We start from the raw sequence: 9,180 nt of genomic DNA, 5'->3' as shown, positions 1-9,180 counted from the left end.
TTAGGCTTTTTTCAGTTTAACTCATGTGCTTCTCTACTAGACAAGGAGCTTCCTGAGAACAGTGACGATATCATACATCTTTGTGTCCTCAGTACCTAGTATGGTTCTTGTCCCATAGCACTTTCTCAACAATTATTTAATACGTGAATCAATGCAGTGTAATGCCCTAGTTTTTATCCAATCTGTGTCATATAATGACAAATGATCACATACTATCTTGACTTGTTCTATAATAAGTTATTCACAAGTCTCTTCTGCCCCCTCAGAAATCAAACTCTGTCCATACTGATGGCAATTCCTGTCCCTATCTTAGCCCCCTTCCAGATGGTCCAGATGACCCCCTGCAGCTGCAGTCTACTCTGCTCTGCCTCAAAATTAAATCAGAAGATATTGAATCTGCATATCAACTTTTTCATCCAAGGAAGCAATAGGGTGTGAAATATTCAAGCCTGAGACAAGATTGCTAGGGGAGCCTATGAATCCACCTAGAAGAACCCTTTTAATAACTACAATGAGGGGCATGCTGCCTAACTGACTTCTTCCACCTGGATGTTTAAGATTCCTCTCCCCTGGTCGACATTGCCCATCCACAGACTCACAACTCCCACCACCACTCACATGCAGACCTTAACCACACTGGTCAGAGCCCTGGCTCCCTGTAGGAGCTCAGCCAATGTCTCTTGCCAGCAGCTGGGATCTGCTCATTACCTTGTCCCTGCCAGCCCTGCTCCCAGAAGATTGAACCCAGTTCCTGCCTTCCTTGATCTGGTGACAGTAGTGCCTAAAATGCGGTATGCAGTCATCAGTTCATTTCTCTCACGTAACCTAGGGATCTCCTAGGCTCCCCTCTCCATCAGAGCTGACAGAAATGCTTGTCCCAGCTGGTGCCCATCTAGAGTCCTCCCTGTGATTTCCTATAGCTCTCTGAGAAGGGAATGCTTTCCCTTTTCTTCATTATGTCCTCAACATCCATCTCCACCTTTCCCCATTTCTACAAGAAATCCAACCAAACTTGGTGTTTTGTAATTTTCTATGGATCTTCATTCAAGTTGGGAGGCTTGAAGGGCATGGGGGAGGTTTCAACGGAGCCTTCTACTTCCTATCTGGCCCTATCAGCCTGTCCCGCCCTTGGCATCCACCCAGGTGACCTGTCCAGCTGAGCACAGTGCCTGGGACTTGTGTCTGACTGTCACACTCACAGCACCAACTCTGCCAGGAGTTTTGGTTTTAAAAGTTTTTTCCTTATTATCTTGTTTTGGATGCAGTTTCTAGTATGACCTGGCACTATGCCTGTTAATAGCTACCTTCTCTGTAAATCCCTATACTTCAACTATTCAACCACACTCTCCCAACAACAAAGCACCCCTTCTGTTTTCAAGGTCTGTTCTAGAACTGGGCTACATCTGCCAAGCCTTGGATGTACTGGCCTGTTCCTGAGGTTTGGTCTCCCTTCGCGGAGCTGATCCTGCATTATTTACCACTAAACCCCTTTTTTGGGAACACTCTAACAATCAACTGGGACAGCAAAGCTTTTTTTGTTTCATAGATGTGTGTACTGAGCCTGAGGCTGTGTTTTCTCTGGAATCTGCATGCAGGGAAGCAGATTAATCAAAAAGATCTTAAGCAGGCACTGTTTGTTTTGCATGAACAAACAGCAATTGCTCTTTGTTTAAATTTAATAGTTAAAAATGAACAGTTCTGGTGATAATTACCATGTATTTATATTGGCATTTTACCTTTTAAGTTCCAAAAGAACAGCAGTTTAACTCAATTGAATCATATTTATCAAGCCAAAGGTTAAGTTCTACACAGTCTTTTAAAATTAGAGAAAGCAGTGAATTACTAAGAAAATGCCCCAAACTAATAATCATGTATAATATACATATCTTTTGTTGGGAAGGTGTGAAGGGAGAAATACAAGGAATAGTAGACCAAAAGAAACAAATATGACATTTGTCTACCAACATCTGAGAAGGTTCACAGAAAATCATCATTGCTGTTCACATTTGCACAAGCTAACTTAGGTCATTGGACCATTGAAACATGTTTGTCATTGTAGACACTGTAGCACAAATCAAACACTGTAAACTTCACACCCAAAACTAATCCTGCTGATGTGGCATGTACTGCACTATAAGTGAGAATGTCAACAGTGGCATTTGCAATAAGAATATTGTTAATGATAACCTCATGGTTTATGAAATACGCTGCTGGTTTAAGAATCATTCTTAATTTTAATTGTTTCCAACCAACACAAAGAGGAAATTTTCCCTTTTCATTGTGACAATCTATTTGCACCTCTCATTAAAATGCATCTTGCCAGTGCATAGTATGCAAGTACTTTAATTAAAACTCATCTATATGGAAGCTTCCTACCTGCTCATAGTAAATAATTACAAATAGAAATGTTTGAAAAGAGACCAAGTTATGAATTAGAAGCAATTACCAATTTGGAATCGGAAACAGAGTAGAAAACATATAACATGCTTATAAAAATGTGTCTGTAGTTATTTTTACTTTAGAAATTTAAGACACACTTTAAGTTATAGAATTAGAAAACTAGAAGAACTCTACAGGTTACCAACCTCTCCTCACTTTGCTAGAGAAGGTAACAAGAGGTTAATTGTGTCCCTGAGACCACACAGCTGGTGGCAGGGATGGAACTAATAAACAAAGCTCCTGATTTCTAAATTAACATTCTTTCTACGACCTCAGTGTTCCAGTAGTAAAATTAATTTGAAGTATTAAGCTTCATTGTATTTTAATAAATCAATTTTCTAAATGAAATTAAGATATCAATATTTCAACCAGTCAAACCATTGACTTTGTGTGGATATACTTTCATGTTTATAGTATTTTGCATATTTAATATTCAAGATGTTCTTTCCATACACCTAATTTTCAATCCCTACAATTGCTCAAGGTTGAGGGAAGGATAAGACATAGACTTTCAATATTTGCATCTTTTATGCCAAATGAGAGTTCAAAATATGACTTGAATTGTAGAATGCATTAATAGGAAATATATATTCATTTTCAGATAAGTAAAATGCTTAATCCATTATTCCTAAGCTGATTTTTTTGTTGTCTTATAAGATTAGGTTGCTGATTCCATTTTATTAGAAAAGTGCTTTACAAAACTCATTGAACAATACTTCATACAAATAATCTTTCTTGAGAATTTGAAATAAATCAGTGACTCTCTGACAATTAAAAATAGAAGCAGCCTTCATATATCATTGTATCAGATAAGCTGCTTCCAGCTACAAGTAACAGAAACCCTAAATTAAACTGACTCAATAACGAGGAAATGTATTAACTTGCCTAACAGAAAGTTTGGTTTGCTAGATTTGGCAGCTCAACCATGTCGTCAAGGACTTTGGTTACTATAATCTCTGTATTGGAGTCTAAAGTGCCAGCTTCATCCTTTATGATGTAGATGCTAGCATTATCCCCATTTTACAGATGAGGAAACTTATGGTCTTAAAATGGTACCCTCATGATCACTTCGTGGTTGTAAAATGGCTGCCAATTACAGCCAGTGCTATTATTTACATCCAATGGGAGAGAAAGTCACTAGCTTCCTGTGGCTGTCTAGTAAGAGAAATAAAGGATTTTCTCAGAAGTCTTTAATATACTTCTTGCCAGAATTGGGCCTCAGGTTCATTCTTGTATCAAACATTGGCAAGGGAGCATAGGATTGCTTTTTACTCTTTCAGATTCACTGTTGAGTCAGAGTCCCTTCTCCAAAATACGTGATGGCACTACTCAGTGAGGAGGAGAGAATTTCTGAGTTAAGCAGAGGGGACTCCAACTTCCTCCCTGAAGCATTTTAACCTCTTGAATTGCATAACATCACATTCTTAGCTCTTGGTTTGCCTTCTACCTCTCTAGCCACAACTTCTCAGATTCCTTCATAAGCTACTCTACCTCTTCCCTCCCTCTGAATGTCAAAATTACGGATGCCTCGATCCTAGGTCCTCTTCTTTTTTTTCTCTAACCCTCTCCCTAGGTTATCTTACCCACTCTTGTGGCTTTAAATATCATACTAAGCTGATCGTCTCCCACCCAAAACTATCCCCTAAGCTCCAGATTCATATATCCAGCCTTATTCCACGTAATATTCAGGGACTTGGGTTTCTCTCATTTTGTGTTTTCTCCTTCTCTTAGAACAGTGGCTCTCAAACTCCAGCATGCATCAGAAGCACTTGGAGGGCTTGTTAAAACACACATTGCTAGGCCCTGTGTTAGTCCGTTCTTCTACTGCTGTAAAGAAATACCTGAGGCTGGGTAATTAATTAAAAAAAGATAAAGAGAGATTTAATTTTCTCACAGTTCTGCAGGCTGAGCAGGTAGCATGGTGCTGGTGCCTGCTCAGTTTCTGGTGGGGCTCCAAGGAACTTTACTCATACTGGAAGGCAAAGTGGGAGAGGGCACTTTACAGGGTGAGAGAGGAAGCAAGAGAGGGAGCAAGAGACCGAAAGTGGAGATCCCAGACTCTTTTAAACAACCAGATGTTCCATGAACTGAGAACTCGCTTCAAACCAAGGGGATGGTGTTAAGCCATTCATGAGGGATCCACCTTGTGATCCAATACCTCCAATTTGGTCCCACCTAAAACATTCGAGGTTATGTTTCAACATGAGATTTGGAGGGGACAAACATACAAATGATATCAGCCCCATCCTCAGAGTTTCTGATTCAGTAGATTGGAGTTGGGGTTCAAGAGTCTGCCTTTCTAGCAAGTTTTTGGGTGATGTTACTACTGCTGATCTGGGACAACGCTTTAAGAACAAGTATTTTAGAGTCTTCTCCACATCTAAACATCCAAAGTTTAAATTGCCACAAAGAGGGTGCAGTTAAACATCCAAAGAAGCTGCTACAAAGAGGATGCGGCCAGTGGGGGGGGGGGGGGGGGACGGGGGGCGGGGGCCAGGGAAGAGAGGATAAGGAGGTCACCCGTTGCGTGCATTACTGGCCCAAAAGTATTTCGCATCACTCCCACTGACGTGCGACTCCCCTCCTAAATGAGGGGAGCCTGGGAAGTATAATGCAGTTGTACCTCCATTCACCTGGCTGCATTTAAGTGCTACAAAAGAAGAAGAGAATGGGTTTTTGTGAGGAGCTAGGTCTCCACCCCTCTCTAATCTTATACTACCAACGAATCAGCAGTCACACTTGCTTTCTTTTATTTTAACCAAGGGTCTTTATACTTGCTTCTACCCACTCCTCTCTGCTCTGCTTATGGTTGACTCGTTCTGTTTCTTTGGTTTCAGTTTAAATGTCACCTTCACAGAGAGGTCTTTCCAGAGATACCCTGTCCTAAGTAGACATCAGTCTATCTTCCCAGCTCCTTGTTTATCTCCTTTTTATTACTCATCACAATGCATAGTTTTATTTTTAAATACAATATCTATCACCCTTGCTAGGAGATTTTATTGTTAGCTTCATCAGGACAAGAAACTGTGCCCCTTTTACTCACGTGTACATTATTCGTCTAACAAGACCATTTCTGTTGTTGGCTCAAAATTCATTTCCCTTTCTTTCTTACTAACATAATCTCAATTTAGTTTAAGTATCAGAAGATTCATCTCAGGCAATACGGGACTAGTGTTCCAGGGACAAGCGTGTAATCCAACTCTGGCCAGTGGAAAGTAATGAGAAATCTGGGAAAAGTAGGACAGCTTTTCTTCCCTGATAATAAAGAGATGGTGAAACAGAACTTTGCCCTGCATGTCCCTGTTTCCTGCTTCTGAATGCAGTTATGCGAGGGTGTGATTTCTGGAGTTGCAGCATCCATACTACAACTATTAGGTCAGGAGAATTGTAGAGATGTGAATCCTAAGACCTAACATCATTAAGCCACTGCACCCACCTAGCAACTTCCTACCAATTGTTAAGGGAGATAATAAAAACACTATATGTTTAAGCCAATTTCTGTTGAATAGTTGTATGGAGCCAAAGTATTGTGACTTAGCATGTTGCTTGGTACATACAAGCAGTATACGTTCAACTTATTCAGGAATTTGTTGTTGTTGAATGAATAGAAGAATACATAGCTAGCTGGGCACAGTGACTCTCATCTGTAATCACAGCACTTTGGGAGACCGAGGCAGGAAGATCATTTGAGGTCAGGAGTTCGAGAACGGCCTGGCAAACATGGTGAACCCCCACTCTCCCGTTTCTACTAAAAATATAAAAATAATTAGTAGGGCATGGTGGAACATGCCTGTAATCTCAGCTACTTGGGAGGCTGAAGCAGGAGAATCTCTTGAACCCGGGAGATGGAGGTTGCAGTGAGTTGAGATCGGGCCACTGCACTCCAGCCTGGGCGACAGAGTGAGACTCCATCTTAAAAAAACAAAAACAAGAACAAGAAAATAGAAGAAGAATACATAGCTATTCAGATACTTTAAAAAAGCTAAAAACATAATTTTGTTTCTTAGGGTTAAATTTGAGGGAAAGAGAAGTGAGCACAGGGTACATATTATACAGACTGGCTATTTTCATTAGAAAATCATACAAATACTCTTTCCTTCTTTTAAACATAATAAAGACTACTTTGAAAAGTAAGTAACTGAAGAAGCATATAGCACACTATTTGAAAATACAGGATTTGAGTTTTTATTTAAGGCAAGTCACTATCTGTCCCTGACTTCAGTTTACTTATCTTTAAAAAGGAAATATTTATGCCTTTAAGAGTTAGTGTGATGAATAAGTGAGATAATACATGTAAAGTGCTCAATGTAAATATACCCATCTATGGTAAACAATAAAGAGTATTATAATTATTATTATGATTAAGCATAGTTGGGAGAAATGGGACATAAAGGTGAAAAATGCATAGCCCATTCCATAACTAAAATACCAAAGAACATTTAAGTAATACAATTAACATGAGAAACATGAAGGAAGGAAAGGTCTTTCTGTCATGGAAGATCAAAAAATGTTTCAGGAAAAGAGAAGACATTTAATCTGGACCTTTAAAGAGAGGTTCAATTTAATACACAGAGATGAGCAAGAAGCATGTGTGTTGTGGTGGCTGGAAGAGGGAGAAAAGATAAATGTGTTACAGACAATAAAGTATGGGGAAAGGAGGACAGGTGTCTTAGTTTATTCCCACGGCTATAACAAAACACTGCAGACTGGGTAATTTATAAGTAATAGAAATCAATTCCTCATAGTTCTGGAGATGGAAAAGTCCAAGATCAGGGTGCTGGCAGGTTCAGTGTCTGGTGAGGGCCCGATCTCTGCTTCCAAGGTGGCACCTTGAATCCTGTCTTTTTCTGATGGGGAGGAACACTGCATCCTCACATTGCAGAGAGGTGGGCAAAAAGGGTTGGGGTGCTCTCTCAAACTTCTTTTGTAAAAGTTCACCAACCCCATTCATGGGACGCTACCTTCTTGATTTTGTCATCTCCAAAAAGCCACTGCTTAATACTGCCACATTGGCAGTTAAGTTTCAACATATGAATTTGGAGGAACACATTCAGACCATAACAGCAGCAAAGTACAAGTCATGGTTATGTAATAGCTGATAGAATGTTTTGGCACCAGTAGAACTATACAGAGGAAGCCCATGGCGATGAGACTGGGAAAGTGGAAGGGCCACCTCATGGAGGAGTCTTGATAACTGCTGAGAAAGGTGAGAGCACTTTGAACAGGCGATGGGGAGACATGAAAGGGCAAGGAAGTGACGCGATCAAAGCATACCAGACACTGTCAATTGGCTCTCCAATAGCCATTCTTTCTTTTGGCCTGCCTCGCTTTAATGGATGGTGACCACTAGCTCTGGCAATATAAGTCTGAGCAATAAGCTGTAAAATAAATCCACTGAATGCGTCTGGGGGAAAAAAACATTTCTCAAAGAGAAAGACATGCCTTATAAGAGAAAGACATACCTTTTTAAAGGCAGAACGAGAAAATCATCTGGCTACCACATTCTCCAAATCCATCTTGTTCCCCTTGTGAATTCTGTTGTTTAAGGATATGGTACTTATGAGCTTCAGCAGCAATCTTAGCTCCATAAGGAAGGGTCTCATGTTGATCACAACATTCTAACTGATGCGGACAAGGATATTTTAGAAAGATCTGTAAGGAATCAATGGGGATGCATTGATACAGTGATGAAACTAAAGGCAGGAGATAGAAAAACAACTATTGAACGCATCTTGTGTGCAATCGTTAAATTAAGAAACGTGTATAGCACTTACTATGTACTGGACACAATGAAGCATTTGCTCATCTATTCCTCATAAAACTTCCATGAGGTTGGAATACTATGCAGCTATAAAAGAGGATGAGTTCACGTGCTTTGTAGGGACATGGATGAAGCTGGAAACCATCATTCTGAGCAAACTATTGCAAAGGCAGAAAACCAAACACCACATATTCTCACTCACAGGTGGGAATTGAACAATGAGATCACTTGGACACAGGGTGGGTAACATCACACAGTGAGGCCTGTCGTGGGGTGGGGGAGATGGGGGAGGGATGGCGTTAGGAGAAATACCTAATGTAAATGACGAGTTAAGGGGTACAGCACACCAACATGGTACATGTATACATATGTAACGAACCTGCATGTTGTACACATGTACCCTAGAACTTAAAGTATAATAAAAAATAAAAATAAAAAGTAAATTAAGGTAAAAAAAAAAACTTCTATGAGGTAAGTACTATTATTATCCCCATTTTTCAGATGAGTCATAGACAGATGATACAATTTGCTGAAAGACACAGAGCTAGTAGGTAGCCAAACATTAAAGCAAGCAGTCTGGCTTTAGAGTCTGTGCCCCTAACCACTAGTGTGCATTTATTTTACAAACATGTACTATCTCGCTTCTACATAACAATTCTATGAGGAAAAATACCATGGCTATTGCCATTTTACAAATGAGAAAACTGAAACAGAGAAGTAATTTACGGTGACACATGTAACAAGAGATGGAGCAGAAAGTCAAGTCCAGTTCTACCTAACTCCAAAATTCAAGCATGATACCAAATTCCTAGTTAGAAAACTGTTTTAGGCATGCTTCTGGAGAAAACAAAACAAAGAAAAACATTTTTCAAAGAGAAAGATAGACTTTTTAAAGGTAGAAAGGAGAAAATCATCTTGCTAGCTCCTTTCGGGGACCTGAATCAAGGCAGTGGCTTCAGAAATGTAAGGGAAGAAATCTA

This window comes from Chlorocebus sabaeus, chromosome 3 (assembly GCF_047675955.1).
Source record: "Chlorocebus sabaeus isolate Y175 chromosome 3, mChlSab1.0.hap1, whole genome shotgun sequence".
Classification (NCBI taxonomy): domain Eukaryota; kingdom Metazoa; phylum Chordata; class Mammalia; order Primates; family Cercopithecidae; genus Chlorocebus; species Chlorocebus sabaeus.
Note: the sequence above shows the minus strand (reverse complement) of the source record.